The following is an 18,858-nucleotide window of genomic DNA, read 5'->3' as shown; positions in this document are numbered from 1 at the left end:
CAGTCCCGTTCAATTCGAAGGGACGAAACGGTGACACCAATGTCAATTGCAATGGACGGCCTAGTTCCTGCACCCTCTCCACCTAGAATACTCATCTTTGAAGTCTGGGCTTATTTGTTGCTTCTTCTGTGAAAACCTTTGTTATAACCTAGAATATTTCATGCCACGCTTTCTCGTTGGTTATCATCACAATGTTTCAAACACCGACTTCTCGGCTGGCATGGGAGCTCTAGGAGGCAAGACACACACCTTACTTATTTCCGAACGCCCAGGGCTTAGAACAGGGTGTATCGACACCGAAAAATGTCTGACCAATTCAGGGAGGGAAGGAAAGAGGGAAGGAAGGGGAGAGAAAAGGGTTAATTAAATCAATGAGTAAATGAGCACCTGGTATTGAGAGGGGACCGTGGACGTGTCACAAGTCATTATCGGTTACAGAAAGAGTCTAACACGTTTCTCATTTAATACCCCCCGTTAGGCAGGTAATCGACCCGGCCCCGAGCCCTGCGTGGAGCGAAAGCCCAGGAGTGTGGATTCGGAGCCCAAAGTAGTAGGCGGCCATAAAAATCCGCTCTAAATCAAAGCTAGGCTGATCGTTAACCTAGAGCTGTCAATTCAAAGAGCCTGAGCGAAAAGTCGGAGCCCTGGATTGGCAACAGGAAACGGGAGACGAAAGAGGAGAAGCGGAAGGAGAGAAGTCCCGGAGGCAGAGAGAGTCATTGCTCGCAGGTCTGCGAGCGCCGGTAATGGCCTTGGCTTTCCTCGCTGCCTGCGCGTCGGATTCCGGAATCGGCGGCCTGAACTCAAGGGTGGGCCCTGGGGCTTAGCGGACCCCTTGCTTCTAGAAGGACAGTTCCTCGGGTGTAGCCCAGAGAGGGTGACGATGCCTACCTCACAGGGTCGGGGCGGGAATGAAAGAACACGGGTCTGCAAGGAACTCAGCACAGCTCCTAACACATCGCTGTCATTATTGGGAGGCCCACACTCAGTCTGGGCCGATGAGATAAAGGAAGAGATTTTTAAAAGGAGGGAAGGGGGGCCTGAGCAGGGTGCCAACTCATCAGTCTGTTCAGGCCCGTTCTGGTTTCTGAAGGTTGTTTGGCATCTGAGTTGGTGCGTACATTCTTCCACTGTTGTAGACACGTGAAAAGAATAAAATGGGTTAGACTGTCTTTAGGGTGTCAGGAGAGGGGATCTCAGGAGAGGGGATCTCAATGAAATATGAGATACAAGTGACCAAAGGAAAGGACGAAAGATGTTACTCTGGACTTTGTCAAGATTAAAAAATGCTGAACTAAAGACAAATATCCCCCCAGATGGAAACTCGCACCAGGGGTCTGGAAAGTGCGGATAAAACGCAACGGCGGCTTTGTTGCTATGACAGCCCAGAGGTGGTCTGCAGGGGAAACCTCAGGGACCAACCGGCCAAACGGGCGGAGGGCTTGACCCAGGCGGCACGTCACTGTGACAAAACAGAAACCAACAACAACGACGACAAACCAGAAAATACCCCAATTTCCAGGAGTTAGATAATATGTTTCTAAATACAAAGCATGGGGCCAAAGAGGGTTTACAGTTGTTCATCTGGAAAATAAGACAGTAATTACTAAGTCATAATGCAAAAATGAAGTCTGTATTTCCCCTACTCACAACCGTAAACTTACTTTTGCCCCACCCTGTATATATTCACATAATTCAGGAAACTGTAGATGCTATCAATGAGAATTAGAATATGGCGTATGGAAACATTGGGAAGTATCTACAGCTTGAAGGAAAATTGGTAACATTCATGAATATATTAGGAAGGAAGAAAGCCTAAAAGCCATGAATAATTGCCCTCGATCTCAGAATCCACTGTAAGAGACTTGAAAAAGAAGAGCAAGTTACACCCAAAGTTGAAAAGGGGAACTAGTAAATATAAAAGCAGAAAGAAATGAAATGAGAATGTCCTGGAGAACAGATGAACAAACCCAAATGTGGTTTCTTTAAGAGAGACTTATAAAAGCAATAAGCCTGTGTTGACTGACACATTTTTCAAAAGGTGAAAATAACCAAAACCTGGAATGAGAAAGACACATCGCTGCAGATTTTCATTCCAGGCATTTACACCCTGGGACAAAGCGATTTGACGTTTTAGTGCAATAAATGACAGATACGTGTCATCATTTCAACAGGTACCGACAAGCATTTAATGAAAGTCAGGATCTATCCAATACCACTCTTAGACTAGGAATAAAAGGAAATTTCATTAATCTGATTTTAAAAGCACAGAGCAAGCACTGTATTTCATGGTGAGACCTTAAATCTTCCCTCCTTGGACCCCAAAGAGACAACAATGCTATATTATTTTCCCAAATTAGAGTAGAAAAATCAGAGTCTCATTTAGGTTTAAAAACAAAGGCAAGAATCGGAATCTGCGGTCTCTCTGGGGCTGGAGGAGGCAGAGAGGGTGGGGGGAGAGATGATTAGATTTTGCTCACCCTTTTTTATTTTTGAAAAAAAAAAAAACTATGAAAAGACCTTTAAAAGACGGAAGCATGGAAGCCAGTGCACGGGCTGGGGCTGCAGTACAGATGCTGCTGGTGGGAGCTGAGGGCAGACAGGGTGGAACGAGGGCCACGCCGTGACCTGCAGGGACGCAGGGACGCAAGGAGACGGAGCATTTAGGGATAGAGGTCGGTTTGGGACTTGCCCCTGTGCTCTGCGTTTTGCTTCCATTTCAATTTTTATTATGGTGTGAAAAGTGCTCCTAAACCCCGGGTACCAATGAGGTCATCTGCTTTTCACTGAATCAGAAAGAGCCATTCATTGTCTGTTTTGATAAGGGTGGAAAATGATTGAACTAAAGAAACACAATGGCTTAAGGTGATTCTAAGTTCTTTCAAGGCCCCCCCCCAAATCAACACCAGCTGCTTCTGTGCCTCAGCACCCCAACAAACAGACTGTCAGCTGCACTTGCCATGTCACAGAAATATTGAATTCCTAGGAAAATGAATGATGATAAGCTCAAGAAGTCGAAAAAGCCCAGCACTCAGTGAAAACGCAGAAATCCATCCTTTCCGCGGTCATAGCCACACACCGCAGTGACCATTAACAAACCTGCTCTTTCCCCCTGAATTGAATGTTTGGATTTAAGTAAGCAAGATGAATGCTGCTGTTCACTGTGGATCTTACAAGTTGACACAGGGAGCCATTCCCCTCCCCCTCCGAGTCACTGTGGAAAAACGACCATACACAGGAAACCCCACCGCAGAATTCCACGTGGACCTCGCGTCTGTCTGTCTGTCCTCACTCCCTATTCATGTTCAACTGGCCGGTCACTTCAAAATAAGGGCAGGACTGTTGTACAGTCCAAACAGCCAGGGCATCCCGTCCCGCTGACGCTGGTATCCCAACGACACAGTCAGAAACCCCTAGCGAAATCCAGGGCTCCTGGCTGCCACAGGCGTTACTAGTACAGACCATGCAATTCTGGGCCCAATCACAGACGGGCCTTGAAAAGCGAACTTGATAAAAAGTAAAATAAATCACCGACGCCACCCATTTGGTGGCTGAGTCGCAACAGCACATCAAGAACTGAACCCCGCCTGCCTGCCCGTCCGTCCGTGCCAATCGAGGCCGAAACTGCTGGTTATTCGAGTGTTTTTCCTGTGGGAAGCCAACCAAGGTGCACTGAAATCATGCAGGTAACAGCCTGGGCCCCCTGTTCATTCCCCAGACTTTCCAGAGCCAAATTTTGTGCGGCCGATCAGTGCAGAGCCACGCAGCTGTTTGTAAATGTCCTGCCCCAGGGACTGTCCCTTGGCCGCGGAGCAGGGTGGCACCAGGGAAGCTGACAGTGGAGAAAGGGGGACATGTTTTTGGCCCCCCGGCGTCAGTGTATCTGTTTATGTTGCTCTACAACCAGTATTTTCAAAGAAAACTATGCATCCAGGTTTCCGAAATCCGAACTCTTGGAAAATGGCTTTGGTCTAGAGGGGACAATTTCTGCACAGAACTTCAAATCATCAATCTCCCTGTGTCCGTCCAACCCGTGAACAACCAGAGACCCAGGTAATGACTGATGAAATGTTAAACGTTTTGTGCACTGGTTTTCACGTTTACTGTATTCTGTGAATTGGGGATTCTGCACAGCCTTGTAAATGAGCGCAGGCGTGGTGTCTCCAGAAGAAGGGGGTCTGGTTTGGGGGCGTCAACATCCAAGGAAACAAAAATGATTCAAAGGAAGATAAGTATCCGAGGAACTCAAGGGCGTGGTTCCTGAGCTCAGCCTTCGGAGCTCACGACCTTGCCACGTGTCTGCGGTTTGCGTCCTCACCATGATATAGTATTCTTGCTGTTCCACGGCAATTTTTCAGAAAATTAATCAAAACAGGTTGTTTAGGCTTTTTGGTGATAGAAGAAAGAAAATGACCATAAAGTCCATTATGAGAAGCAGTAGGAAGTGGAGCATTGCATTTGGAGGTAATTTCATAAAGCAGAAAGCCAGCGTTTTGAGAATTCCATCCCTTATAAATAATCTTCCACTAAGAATAGAAAACTTCCTGACTTTTTCTGCTCTGTAGAATGAAATTCCCCAGGAATGCAATCAAAATACACACTGATGTTTCTCACATTGCCATTTTTATCCTTGGACTGTGGCGCAGGGCTCTGAAGGGTTGAGCAGGTGTGTCCGGGAGTCAAATGACATGAAACTCTCTCTTCCCGAGTTGCCTCTGTTCATTCAGACACACACATACACCGATTAAGTTTTCCTCTTAACCTTGGAGCTGGGACCCTGCTTGGCGAACTTGACTGGAAACAGCAGTTGGTGCCTCTTGTACCACCTATGAACGAGGGGCAACTCCATGGAGCCCTGGCTTCAGCCGACAGAGAGGACCAGCCCGTTGCTTCTGCAGTTGGGTCTGTACGGCCCCTCTGAGACGCCGGGGGTGCAGGAAGGTTGCGGGCGTCTCAGAATGAGCAGCAGGCATTTTCTGGGGTGGCGGCTTTACTTGAAGGAAGGGGAGACAGAGATCCCAATAATATATAGAAAATTGACTGGTGAGTTGTTGAGAAAGACAATATGGACACAGACAGGTAAGGGAGCCAAGGGCTCATTCTGCACAGACTTTGAGATGGTTTCACGATAAATTTTGGAGACCTCGGAGAAACGCCATGCTTCCACAGGACGTGTTCAGCCCCAGTCTCCCAGGACATCTGGGGATGACAGCACCCTCCATTCTCAGAGCCGTGTTGGTGGCCAGTGTGGAACACACACAGGTCAGGGGTCACGCTGAGCCTCCATTTCCCCCTGCCCCAGGGTTGCGGAAGGCATACATAAAATAGCCGAAATACTGTCCCCAACCAGCATCACAGAGATGTTCTAGAAGAATCCATATGACACTGTAGGTGAAAGACCTCGGTGAGCTGGAGAAAAGGGGAAAGTGGAGTGTTTTCACTTGTGTATTCTTTTATTTAGAAGGTATTTGTTGAGCATTTACTATGTGAGGAAACCTAAAAGGAAAGAGAGACCAATGTCTCTATGACTTCTGCATGGGGCATGGAGACCAATAGCAGACATTTTTGCTGTGTTTAGTGAGACTTGACGGAAGAGCTGACGGCCAAGGGCAGCCACGGAAGACAGCTCAGGGGACAGATTTCTGGGTGGAGGGTCACCGAGAGGCCCAGGGTCCGAGCACCCCCCACTTGTCCCTGGAAGGCCCTGTTGGAGGAGTCGGCTCTGAGGTCGGCTGTCCTCCGGCTTCCGTGGGCACGGGAAGGCGGTTCCATTGTTCGAGGTTTCAGGCTTTCCCGGGCAATTACTAAAAGGGATCTGAATGCGTAAGCAAGAGGGGCCTTTCTGGAAGGCTTGGGGCGTCTGAAGGAGATGCAGGGGACCTGCTGGGAGACAGCACGTGACACATCACGTCCCTGGGAGGAGGCAGGGGATGCTAAGCGTGGACACCGGCCCCAGGGAGGTACCAGAGCACCCGGGACCGGAGGATGAGGGCTGTCCCGGAGAAACAGAGCTGAGCAGTGCCGGGGGAAACAGGGGCCAGGTCAGGTGGGAAGCGCATCGCCCGGGCCTGGCAAACTGTCTGCTTGGAAGGGCTTGCCACGGGATGCTGAGCGCGGTCACGGCAGGCGACAGAACCCTGGGCCCGTTTTATTTGATTTTGCAGTTTCTCCTCACGGACCCTGCGTTGCTTCTCTAATGGAGAGAAAATTAAAAACAGGTGGGGTAGCCCAGAAATATGGGGGTGAACCCAAACAGGTCATTAACATCCGTCACCCCGAGGCCCGAGAAAGACAGCGGCAGTGAGCACCACGTAAGAGGCCCAGGCTGGTTCCCTGAGGACCGGTGGGCACCCCCCCTCCCCCCTCGCACCCGGAAACATGCCCCAGAACTCACACACACACAGTGTGGGACTCACACACGCACTCACTCCGCCTCTTCCTTTTTCTGAACAAGACAGGAAGCCCTCAGCCCCACCAGCACAGGAGACCACGCCCAGGGCGTCTCTGCACCCTCTGCGGGGCTGTGGGCGGTTCCGCCTGTGCCCTCTGGTGTCCCAGGGAAGACTCTGGCACAGGTCACCGCGTCGGGAAGACTAACTTTTCAGCCAGGACACTTCCCTGCTGAGTAGCCCGAGGAGTCCGCTCTCCCACCCCCATCACTCCCCTCCCGTCTCTACTCCCAGTGACACACGGTGACAGAGAGAAATGGAGTCAGTCCCCGCCCTGGAGCTGTGGGTGGGGGCTGACACGGGGTCCTCTAACCAACTGCATCCCTGGAAATCTCTGCGGAAGTTATCCAGGCCACTCCTGGGCTGGGGGGGCGGCGGAAGGGGTCCCCCAAAGCCCGTCCTCCTGCAAACACAGACTGTTGCCCACACGGCTGACGCACCCCAACACAGCCCACGAGACTGGAGAAAACAAATCATGAGTTCCATTCGAGGAAGTGCTGAGAGGTACCCCCAGGTACCCACCAGGTACCTCTCACTCACTCATTTGTATGGACTGCGTTTCAGCCCCTTTCCACCCTCGAACCCTCGCTCTGCCTGAGCCCTGCCCCTCTGTGGCTGGTGAGTCTGAGTTTTCCCTTCAAGCTGCGGGCCCCAAGGTCAGTGTCAGGTCGGGTGGGATAGATCTTGCATTGGACGGAAGGGGGTTGCCTCCGTTTCCTGCTCAGACGTCTTCTCCCACAGCTTTGGATTTGCTTTGCTAAGCTCTTCCACCTTAATTCCACGGTGACTTGCGCGGTCCACTCTAGAGAATGAAGGGCACACGCTCGAAACACACCTGAGTCCTCAGAGGGGACCGAGACTGTGTGTACGGGGGTCCGAGGAGCGGAGGGGGTGTCGGCGTGAATCGCGTGCCAGTCCCGACCTGGTGCTGGGTTCAAACTCTTCGAGGGCCAGTGTGTACCTGGGTCAGATTTAGGAGATGACTTATGTGAACCCTAATGTCCTTAATGAAGAAGGGGTTACAGTCACCAAGGGCGGCAGCTTCAGAGTTGTCACGGGCACACGGCCCCCAGCACGGTGGCTGGGGGTGAGGGCAGTACTTCAGTCAGTCCCTCGGGGAGCACGGTTTCATCGGTCAGGTGTCAGCTGGAATGTTAGTGCCCCTTCAGCCCAAGTTAGAAGGGACAACCTCAAGGCTGAGAACATCTGGGAGACAGATACTGTCCTAAGAGTTCAGACGACAGAAGTCCAGGATGCCCCAGCATTCCGGTCACCCCAGATTTTCTTGGGAAAAAGCGGAGGCCAATTGAGGTCCAATTCAAATACTCAATGTGTCCTGGAATCAACTGGACCTTCTTGGATGAAAAAGGACATTCTCGGGTCCTTTGTAGGTCCAGCCTGGAGCTGAACTTCAGAGGGAAAGTTTTAGAAATAAGAAGAAAGAAAAAGAGAGAGAGAGAAGAGAGAGGGGAATGGAGAGTGAGAGAGAACTAGTTGAATTACTTGAAAGAGAGGGAAAAACTCAGGGTGTTAATGTTCACCTTATAACGCCCTGTAATCCAATGAAGCCATTTGCCTCTAGAGACACAAATCTCTCCAACAAAGTTAATTAATTCACTGCTTAATTTCGACTTTAATACTCTTTCAAGGTTATCGCACTTAAAACTTTCTAATTGAGCTGAGACATCCGCCTCTGCCTTTGATCCTATTTTTTGAATGGAATGTTCTCTGCCATCTTTTTTTCTTTCTCCAACTTTCCTTTTTCCCAAAACTAAGGACTAACACCTCCACAGAGAAAACGCTCGCAGAGATGGCCCCTCAGGCTGACTCACGTGAAGACGAAACCCAGGAGGATGCGGAAAACCGAACGTAAGGGAGGGCGGTCGGGCCTCCTGCTCTTTTTCTGCCTTGCCGCGTCAGGGCGCGCCTCGCATATCCTAGAACCTGTCTCTGAATCGGGGTGTACTGAGTTTTCTACACTGGGTGCTGAGGGCTTCCATGGGCTCGAGTTGGTCTCCTTGTCCCCACCGAGGTGACCGTTAAGAGAGGAGATGCACCGAGGTCCGTTCTGGCCGCCAACCCAGAAGTTGTGAAGGACCCAGGGTTGTGACGATGAAACCCCTGCGAGTGGAACGCCACGAGGAAGCATCCGGGCGTAGTCAGCCTCCGTGACATAGTCAGCCTTCCTGCACACCTCTGGGTTCTAAGGGGCAATGGCAGCCTGAAGGAAGGGCCGAGAGGAGGTTTCTAGAGTGTTCTGCGGCCAACTCTAATGCTGGTCGTCTCAGGAAGAAGCACCAGGAAGCTCTGTGGGTTCAGGTTGGACTCAGGTGAGAGTCCATGGGAAGCTCAGGGCCCACAGAAGGATTCTGAGGCAGGGACCCGAATCCCCAAGCTGCCCTGGAGCCCATGCTGCTCTCTGAAGGTATCCTTCAACTCCAGGCTGGGGGACAGCTCCCCTCCACTCCCAGCCTTCTACCTTAGATAGGCGTTGACCTGTCCATAACAGCAGCCTCAGCCATCGGCTTCCTGGGACGGAAGACGGAGCACCGTGGACAGGTGATTGACCTGAAGCCTCCGGAACGTTCGATAATCACAGCGACCTATTCGCTGCTGTGTCCTTAGCCCCCAGAACAGAGCCCACCATGTAATGATAGACACTCGTTGAGAGAACAGAGTGCTTCCTTAGAGACACGTCACTACTTTTTATATGTCACCGTGTTTAATTTTCAAGCTTACAGCCACGCTGGAGGACACTAGGCGTTACTCTCCCCACTTTAAATGTCAGGAGGTAAACATCAGGAAATCTCGGCAACCTGCCGGAGCTAGAAACAGCCGTCTGACTCTGAACCTCTGGGGCTCTGAATCGTCTGCCTCTGAACCTCTTCCAGCCACACCAGGGTCTGGGACGGTCGAGACAGGGACTTGGGCTCCTGTCCTTCGAGGTCTGGGGAGACCCACAGGTGAGTGGAAAACCACGCAGAAGGCTGACAGCATCTTAGACAGGTGAGCACAGGATGCTGTGGGCATTCGAGAGAAGGGTGGCCATAGCCCCCTTTCTCCAAAAACGTGTTTCATGTCCAGCAAGGGACGTGAACCCAGACAGCACAAGGCTGAAGGCGGTCTGCTGGAGGCTCAGGAGAGGCATGGCAGAGACTGTCCCCTGCTGCTGTCTGCCTTCAGGTGCCACTGCCTGCGTCCCATCCATTGTGGCCACCGCCCACTCACCCCCTTCCCAGCTTAAACACCCTGGGGGTGCTTCTTTAAGGGGTAAAAACTGCGTGAAAATGCTCTGTCCTCAGACACTTCGCTTTCTGACCTTTCATGTTAGATCCTGCAGACAGACGGGAGAATGAGTGCCCTAACAAAGCACTGGGACAGCGGCGAGTGTCATGTAAAGGAGAAATGTCCCTGCGGTCCCACCGCTGTGAATCTACCCAGGGGCCCGTGGCCAGATGTCGGCTTGCAGAAGCAACTCTGGCACGGCGCCTCACACCCTGATGTCCCTTAGTCCCTTAGCTCACACCCAGTGCGTTCTTCTCCTTCCCCCTTTTCATCACGGCTTCTGGGTTTGCCCTGCTGTTTAAACTGTGTGCTTGGTCTGGGTTTTAGCTTCACGTCCAAACAATGTAAACATAATATGGCAGAAGAGACTAGCGGAAGCCAACAGGCGCGCACACACACACACACACACACACACACACACACACGAGCTGTAGGTTCTCATCAAACAAGCCACTAGTGCCCATGGTATTTCTCCTGTTTTGTCAACACTCGTCTGTTTACACCAAAATGCCTCCCTGCCTCCTTGGGCTCTGTCACAAAACAAGGCTGCTGTCGGGAAGTTCGTATTTTTAAAGGATTGCAAACCTCTTTTGGAAAATAACTGGACTGTTGTGATTCTGACTACCAGCAAAGTACTTTAGTTGCTTTTGTAGCTACGACCATTGGCTGGAAATTCAGAAACACATGCCTGTTTAGCTCTCGTCTTAGGGTTTATCTTTGATTTGTAACTGCACTTCACTGGAACTCCCCAACTAGGAAGGAAGGAAGGAAGAAAGGAAGGAAGGGAGGGAGGGAGGGAGGGAGGGAGGGGGGAGGGAGGGAGGGAGGGAGGGAAGGAGGGAAAATTCCTAGATAATCTCTCGCCCCCTTCCCCCNCAGGGAGAGGGGAGGGGAGGGGAGGGGAGGGAGGGAGGGGGAAACTGTGATAAAAGCATTCTGTAATGGTCGGCACTTTTGTAGGTAACTTGGGTGCCGCTCACATAACAACATGGATTAGATATAGCTGACAGACAAGGATGAAGACAGACAGACAGGCAGATAGGACAGATGGACCGATGATCATAGCTAAATTTTCTAGATCCCAGATATTTTCCTAAGTGCTTTTCACGCATCATGTCATCTTCACAACTTGGTTCGCTTTGAAGCTGGGGAGTCAGAGACACAGAGAAGTCAGCTAACTTCCCCAGGATGCACAGCACATAAACGGCCAGGTTAGGCTCGAGAGCAGCAACATGCAAGCACATACGTCAGGAGCCACAGAGCGTGTAGCTTTGCGCTTCCTCACAGTTGCCTTTTAAAAAGTAAAGAGAGGGCCCTGGCTGGCGTAGCTCAGTGGATTGCGTGCGGGCCTGCCAACCACACGATCGCGGTTCAATTCCCAGTCAGGGCACATGCCTGGGTTGCAGGCCAGTTCCTGGCGGGGGACACACCAGAGGCAACCATACATTGATACTTCTCTCCTTCCCTTCCCCTCTAAAGATAAAGAAATAATAATAAAAATCTTTTTAAAGAGCCTGCTCTTTAAAAAAAAAAAGTAAAGAGAAGGATGAAATGAATTCTTATACATTTTATTTTGCCCACTACATCCAAAACATGATTTCAACATGCAATCTATAAAAAAAAAAACATAATGTTTCTACGTTTTTTTTAAAGTTTTTTTTGAAGATTTTATTTCTTTATCTTTAGAGGAGAAGGGAAAGAGAGAAGGAGAGAAATATCAATGTGTGGTTGCCTCTCGTGAGTCCCCTGCTGGGACCTGGCCTGCAACCCAGGCATGTGCCCTGACTGGGAATCGAACCGGGATCCTGTGGTTCGCAGGCCCGTGCTCAATCCACTCTGAGCCACACCAGCCAGGACTGTTTTTATGTTTTTTAAGCATACCCCCTTTCTGACGTCTGGCGTGGACACGCATGTACAGCCCGTCCCACTTTGGACTAGGCAACCGCGGGTCACGACCTCAGCAGGTGGCCTTGGCGCGTGGCTACCACCGGGCACAAGGCCTCGCTACGGTCTGGGCATTTTTCTCTTGTGTGGAGCAGGCTTCACACCGGTGCGGCTTTCCGACCGGCTCCGCAGATTTAACTTCCACACGTGTCCTCTGTTCTAGATGAGGACGCAGGTGTGTCGTCTGGACTGACGTCAGAAGGGCCTGGGAGCCCCCGCTGAGAAGCCCAGCCTGCGTTAGAGCACCCCGGGTTCTGCCGAAAAGCCAGGCCTCTGGCCGCTCACCTTCCCCGCCCCGCGTGCCTCCTTCCTCTGGGCCCCTCTGCAACAGCAGCGCTCCCTTCCTGACCGTTTCCCCCACTTGGGGGTTTAGCCCCTGCTGCCCTAGACTGTCTTCCCACCCTCCCTCCTAACACGGGGTCTTCCTGAGCTTTGGGTGGTCCCCGCAGCCTCCCCTAGTGTCCCCAGTCGCCCCCTCGCACTAGCCCTCCACTGCACCCACTGTGGGCCCCTGCTTCTCCGATCAAGGGAAGACATCGTCGCGGAACGGAGCATGTCCCAGAACCCAGAAAGGGCCTGGGGACAGGACCTGTCCCCCGGGGAAAGGCCACACGAGGCAACGGTTCCTCTAGATTCTGGCGCTGGGCCCTGTCTGTGGTGCCTCTCACTGAGGTCTCCCAGGTCACCCGTGGGTAACTCGATGGCTGTCCCTTCTTTCCCTCTCCCAGGTACCCACAAAGGAGGAAGCAGGTCAAAGGAGCATTTGGGGCGGGCTTCGAAGATTTTAGAAATCTCATAAAAGGGCAGCCTGGGGGAAGGGTGAAAGAAAAGAGGAACAGCACAGTCCCCCTTGCTTCCCAGACTAGAGTGTCTAGCGAAAGAGGTCATGGGCATAGGGTGTGCAAAGCAGTCTCAGTTCTCTATAAGATGAGCTGGGAAACACCCTGTTCTCCCCAGTCTACTGATGTCCTAAGTCCCCCAGGGGCAAGTTTCACCCCGGCTGGGGACCTGGGGCCCCAGGGACAGCCTTATCAAGGGTGGTTCCAGCACTAGGGTATCTCAATCCCACTGACCTGAAGCGGTCCCCGCAGAGGCCCCACACACCCGTGTTCGGCCTCAGGCTCCCTCCCTGCTCTCCTTGGCGGGGTGCTCGTGGGCAGCGCCCCATGGCCGTGGAGGGTGGCGGTGGGGGCTTCCGAAAAGTTCAGACAGGCTGGCGTTCTCCAACCCCCCTCCACCTCCCGCAAACATCTGACTTGCTTGTAGGATACTCAGCCTTTGCGCTGCAAACCCGTAATGATCTCTTCCTAAATCTCTTAACAGGAGGCTGGAATAGGACTCAGAAGGAGTATTAAGAGTTACGGGCAGTGCTGAGTCCCGGTCCCAACCTGACCTTTGGGGAGCCACGCGGCCGGCCCTCTCCACATCTCTGTTTCTTCGTCTCTGAGATGGGCGAACCCGTGCTCCTCCCGCCCCGTTCACGGTGTGACAGGGGAGTCACATGGGGTGACGCTCACGAATGCGCTAGCACAGTGTCAAGTGTGATGCGCCTGTGAGCAGGGTGTCCAGTGCTACACGCTACGACCAGCATCCGTGACGCGTGGCCACCGCTGCCGCCCAGACGACGCGGGCACCAGGGCACTGAGACCCCTGCAGGGCTCAGGTCGGCTGCTCTGCAGCGGGCAAAGCACGGGGGGGGAGGGGGGGTGCCGACTTCCCAGAACCCGTCCCTCCGAGCCTGAGCTAAAACCTGTCAAATAAATAGTGCATTTCTACGCCACTTATTCTCCCGCAATGGAGAGAGTTCATGGGAATGTCTCCAGGAACATCGACTCATCTACTCCACTGACATTAAAATCGGACTCAGAAAACTCACAGTGGGCCTGCCGCATGGTCCAGCCGGTGCACCTCTGGGAGGATATCCGGAGAGACCCGAAACACGGATTCAAAAGATTATGAAGATGATATGCACCCTGATGTCCACTGCAGCGTGACTTCCAGCCGCCAAGATCTGGAAGCAGCCCAAGTGAGTGCCCATCACGGGGTGAGTGGATCAGAAAGCTGGGGTCCATGTCCACAGTGGAATACTACTCAGCCATAAAAAAGAAGAAACTCGTATCCTTTGCAACAGCATGGATAGACCTGGAGGATATCATACTAAGTGGAACTAGCCAGCCAGAGAAAGACAAACACTGCATGATTTCACTCATATGTGGAATCTGATGAACAAAATAAATGTACAAACAAAACAGAAACGGACTCATAGACACAGAAAACAGACTGTCAGAGAGGAGGGGCGTTGGGGGCTGGGGGCGCAGGGCGAGGGATTAAGGGGAAAAGGCAGAAACCACAGATGGTGAGGACCAGAGGGAAGGGGGTGGGGCAGGGCATAAATGGGGACGGAAGGAGTCCTGACTGGGGTGGCGAACACACGATACACTATAAAGATGATGTGTTATGGAATTATACACCTGAAACCGGTATAATTTTATTAGCCACGTCGCCCAAGAAATTTGAAAAAGGAGAAATTCTACAAAAATAAAATAAATAAAAACTAAACTCGTACTCGGAGCAACTTGCTGCTCCACGCACCGTCACAAAACCAAGCGAGTCCGGTGGCCTGTGTCATGCTTTCGGAGTGAAAGGGACACAGAACAAAGCAGACCTTTCAGGCGGTTGAGGCCACCACCCGGTGTCCCCAAACCCCATTCACCAGCAGCGTCCCCGAGAGCCAGGACTGCTGCCCACCCAGATTCCATTTCCTCCCATCCCTCCGGCCTATGCCGGTGGCTCTCAGGCTTCAGGAAGCAGGAATTCGTGTACACGGTTTGTTTTCAACAAGCAAATCCGACTAAACCACACTCCCCAGCGCCGCTAAGGGTTTTCCTGCACAAACGACTAGAAGCTGCAAGCAGGCCCCAGGGCGACTGGCACAGTGACTGACTGCGGCCACAGTCACTTCCCTCACCGTCACCACCTGACAGCTGGCACTAGACACTGCTGTTTATGGGGAACGTCCTATGCCACCGGCCTTACGAAGGCACCTTCCCTGTCTTGCCTCCGACGCTGTAAGTGCGGCAGACGAGCGTGGCAGTCACCGCAGTGGATCCCGGAACAATTGGTTTGCAATACAGATCTTCTTCATAGCGCTTCATTTTCTGTAGCTCATTTCTTGTACGGGGATGGCGCCCACCTAACAGACAGAACAGGTGCTGGCGGACTGTGGGTGTCTGGTCCCCAGCAGGCTATCAGTCGCTGAGTTTTGGGGGAGTTCAAAGTGATACGCGGATTTTGGCTTGGGTGGGAGTCAGTGTCCCCAACCCCCACGTTGTTCAAGGGTCAACTGCACAACCATTTAAAGAAGAATCAACAGAAACTCAGCTAAGAAAAGCAATACTTCGCAGGGTACATGGCTAGAAAATGGGGTAGTGGAAACTTCAGCCCAGTGAGGGCCCTGTGATGCTGGGATGGACCACAAGGTTTTATCTCGGTTCCCTGATAAAACCGTCCTGGCTCTTTCACGGCAAGAAGGCCCGCAAGGGTCATGTGGCCCGTTTCCCTGGTTCGAGAGGTCACAAGCCCAAAAGCTCAGGGTCACTGGGGCTGTACTCGTAACTGAACCCACGCGGGTGAAGGGAAGGGCAGAAGCTTCTGGAGATTTTCCGCCCGAGCCGCAAGAAGCACAGATGGACTCCGTCCGCTGGTCAGTGTGCCCGCGGGGAGTAGCAGGTACCCCGTTCGCCGGCGCAACCAGAACACCCGTCTGCACAACAAACTCCCAGCAGACGAGCTCCCACTCCGCGGTGTCGAAACGGGAGGAGCAGACCACAGGGTTCAGAGGGGAACTGGGTGGAGCCGCTGTACTTCCTGCTGCGCGTGGAAGTCGGGCGGGTCCCACGCTCCCGGGGGCGAGGGTCCCTGCTTCGTCCAAAGGCTCACGACAACCGCTGGCGTTTACCACGTGACCTGCGGTTTTCACACTCGATCCAACTTAATCTCCATGACTAAACACCCACGACCCAGGTACTGTTCCACCCACAGCGCATGGCAGCGGAGGCCATGCAGCTCGCCCAAGGTCACCCAGCTTCTCGGTGACGGGAGTTGGGCCTCGTCTCACGGTCTCTGCGGCCCGGACTGAGCCACGCTACGCCCCAACACGGTGGGAGTCGCCAGGGCGTGGCCATGGATGAAAAGAGAAATAGGGTGAAGCCTGAATCCTGGGCAACTCCAAAAAATTTACATGAAGAGAAAATGGGAAGGGACCCCAAAATAGATGGGCGGGAGCCACTAGAAAGGGGGAGGGGACGTTGAGAACCTTGGTGTCCTTCAAGGTGGGCGACAGGAGCCTTCCAGGTGTTGGGTGGAGCAGGCTGCCTGGCAGGACTCGCGGGGCGCTGACAACGAATCCTCCATCCTTCTGAATAAACGCCCACATCCGTAGTTCAGGAGAACCGACTGCACCCAGATGTCCCAGAACAGGGAGCAGGGGGGACTGAGCAGTCACCCGGCCACCTCAGGACAACTTCCTCGGACTAGAACTACCCGGATGAACCCCGGAACCTATCCCAAGAGGCGATTCCTCTTCTCCAGGGATGGGGAAGCCGGGAAATACTGCAGCAGAAACGCGGAACTGAGATGCCAAGTGGCAGCGTTCTGTCACCGTCGTGTGAAATGCTGCCGTTCAAAAGGCCTCTGCTGTCCCTCGTCCAGCCCAGGGTCTCCCTGCCATTCGGACCTGCACCCATGGCCCTGTGCCTTCCGTCACAGCGAGCCCTCTGAGGCCCCCGTGGAGGCAGGGATGGGAAGCCTTGCTTGGTGGCCACCGGAGACCACGGCATGGGCCCTGGGACGTTGTGGGGGGTGTGTGACTGAGTGTCAGGTTTTACAGGCCTGGAACAGATGACCGGAGGGAGACGTGTTCTTCAGGAAAGCGAACATGGAAGGGGAAAGGTCTGTCGGAGCCGCCCTGGGGACAGACGGTGGCAGGCTCCGTCTGGGACACAAGTCCTCGTAAAGTCACCATAGCTAGGACTATTTTCTCTCAGCTCTAAGCAATGACTGTCCTCAATGATAATACTTTCACCCTCGCTGCCTTTTCATCCCAATAACTGCTAAATACACGCTTGCTCCTTTGATGGAAGAAGCTTACCCAAAAACCACAGTTTGGAATGTAGCAGAACCCCGCCGAAGCTTCTCACAGTGAATAGAGTTTGTTTGCTGTACACCTCGTCTGAAAGTGTCGTTGTAATTTTTTAAAATATGCTTGGTGTCGGCCCTGGCTGCTGTAGCTCAGTCGATCGAGTACAGGCCTGCTAACCACACGATCGCGGTTCGATTCCCAGTCAGGGCACATGCCTGGGTTGCAGGCCAGTTCCCAGCAGGGGCCAGTTCCCAGCAGGCAACCATACATTGATATTTCTCTCCCTCTCTCCTTCCCTTTCCCTTCTAAAGATAAATAAATTAAAAATTTAAACATAATAAACCATTTTTTTTAAAAACCACGCTGGTGTCCCCTGTGTGCAAAGCTCCACTCCAGTGTCTACCGTGAATGCAGCGCCGTCTGAACCCTCAAAGGGCTCACAGCATATGTATGAGTGACAGAGAGAACATGGGGCTTGGGACGTGCCCCCTGATGTACCGGTGTGCATAAGGAGTTGGACGGGGATCGACGGAGAAGAATCAGTGAGGTCGAGGAGGGCCCAGAAAGTTCCACCCTTGAGACTAGTCACCATTTTCCCGGCAGAAGGAGGCAGGTCCCTGGTGTTGGAGAGAAAATGAACAGTATGGTGACCATTGGGACAGAGAGAGGGAAGGAGAGATTCAGAGGGTGCAAGCGAGACGGGAATAAGGAAGTCACGTCCCTGTGTCTAGGGACGCAGGTGACAAAGCAGAGAACAGAGGTGATCGGTGTTGCGAAATGCCTAGAAGCCCCAGGCCTTGAGGAAGCCAGGAATCAATATCCCGTTCCTTACTCTTCAGATTCAAGGGCAACACCAATGCCGGCAAAAGAGGAAGAGCCGTGGGGGCTTCTGAACCATGCGGAGGCGATGACGGAATGAAAGAGAAGAGGAAGTCTGAGGAGAAACGAAACTTCAAAAAAGAGAAACCAAAAAAGCATACAGTGAACCCTGGCTGAGTTTGTAATTATAGCTACTCAAAACATTCAACGTTAAATTTTTTCCCAAGTACACGCAAAAATCAGAGGCATTTCTGTGTAACCCCTTACCCCTCAGCACTCGGATCCTTTTCTGAGGGGGACCCATTTTGTTTTTAAGATTTGTCTTTTTTAGTAACTTTTTTTGGATTTTGCAGTAATCAGAAAGAAATATGAAGGTATTTAAAAAAGAGAATCAGAGAGCTGGGGCCTAAGTGTACGCTATACTGACTCTGGCACTTACTTCCTTTTTTTACAGTTGCTATGAGCAATAGGTTTGTTTTCTCTACCTCAGCTGACAACCATACCCCTTGTACTCCTGGGAATTTTCATCAAACTATGTAACTGAATTATCACTGGAAATGATAATAAATAATCATGACATCACATGAAGAGAAGTATTAGTATTGGTGAATCGTGTGTCTTATACATGGACACAGAAATGATCGACATTAACACCAGCAAAATCGAAACCAAAGATTATTTATGCCACTCCAATGAAAGACAAGTATCATATCGTTTCATTTCTAGGCAGAAGGAAAACCTTTTCGATTCAATAAATCAAGGTAAATCTCTTTTAAAAGAGATATTAATATTAACCTTCATATTAGCCTCTGTCTTCATATGAATAGGTGAGTGGGAGGTCCCATAGGAAATACGGCTACAACCGGCTGCCCCTCATTAGCTCACAGCAAGTTGCCGACACTTCGAAGCGGCCTACCAACAGCCTACGTTAGTGACCGATAACTGGCTCAGTGAGCCCCGGCCACCTCACTCCCGTCCAGGGACCGCGCTCCCCCTGACTTGCCCTCCCTCCCTAATGCGAGATGGAGCCCCACTCAGGGGCATGCGCACAGGAGGTGCCCCAGAAGTACTGCTGCTACGAGATTAAAGCAAGTGCCAGGTACCCATCCCCACCTAACCACTCACAGAAATCACGGCGCTGCACGGCCTCCGCGTTAGTGGAAAAGTACGAACCAAGGTCTAAGATGGGCTGAACTTGAGCTCGAAGAAGCTCCCCCTGAC

Source organism: Sturnira hondurensis, unplaced genomic scaffold, assembly GCF_014824575.4.
Source record: "Sturnira hondurensis isolate 20B ecotype Veracruz unplaced genomic scaffold, ASM1482457v3 Scaffold0018805, whole genome shotgun sequence".
Taxonomy (NCBI): Eukaryota; Metazoa; Chordata; class Mammalia; order Chiroptera; family Phyllostomidae; genus Sturnira; species Sturnira hondurensis.
This window is presented reverse-complemented; position numbering follows the sequence as displayed.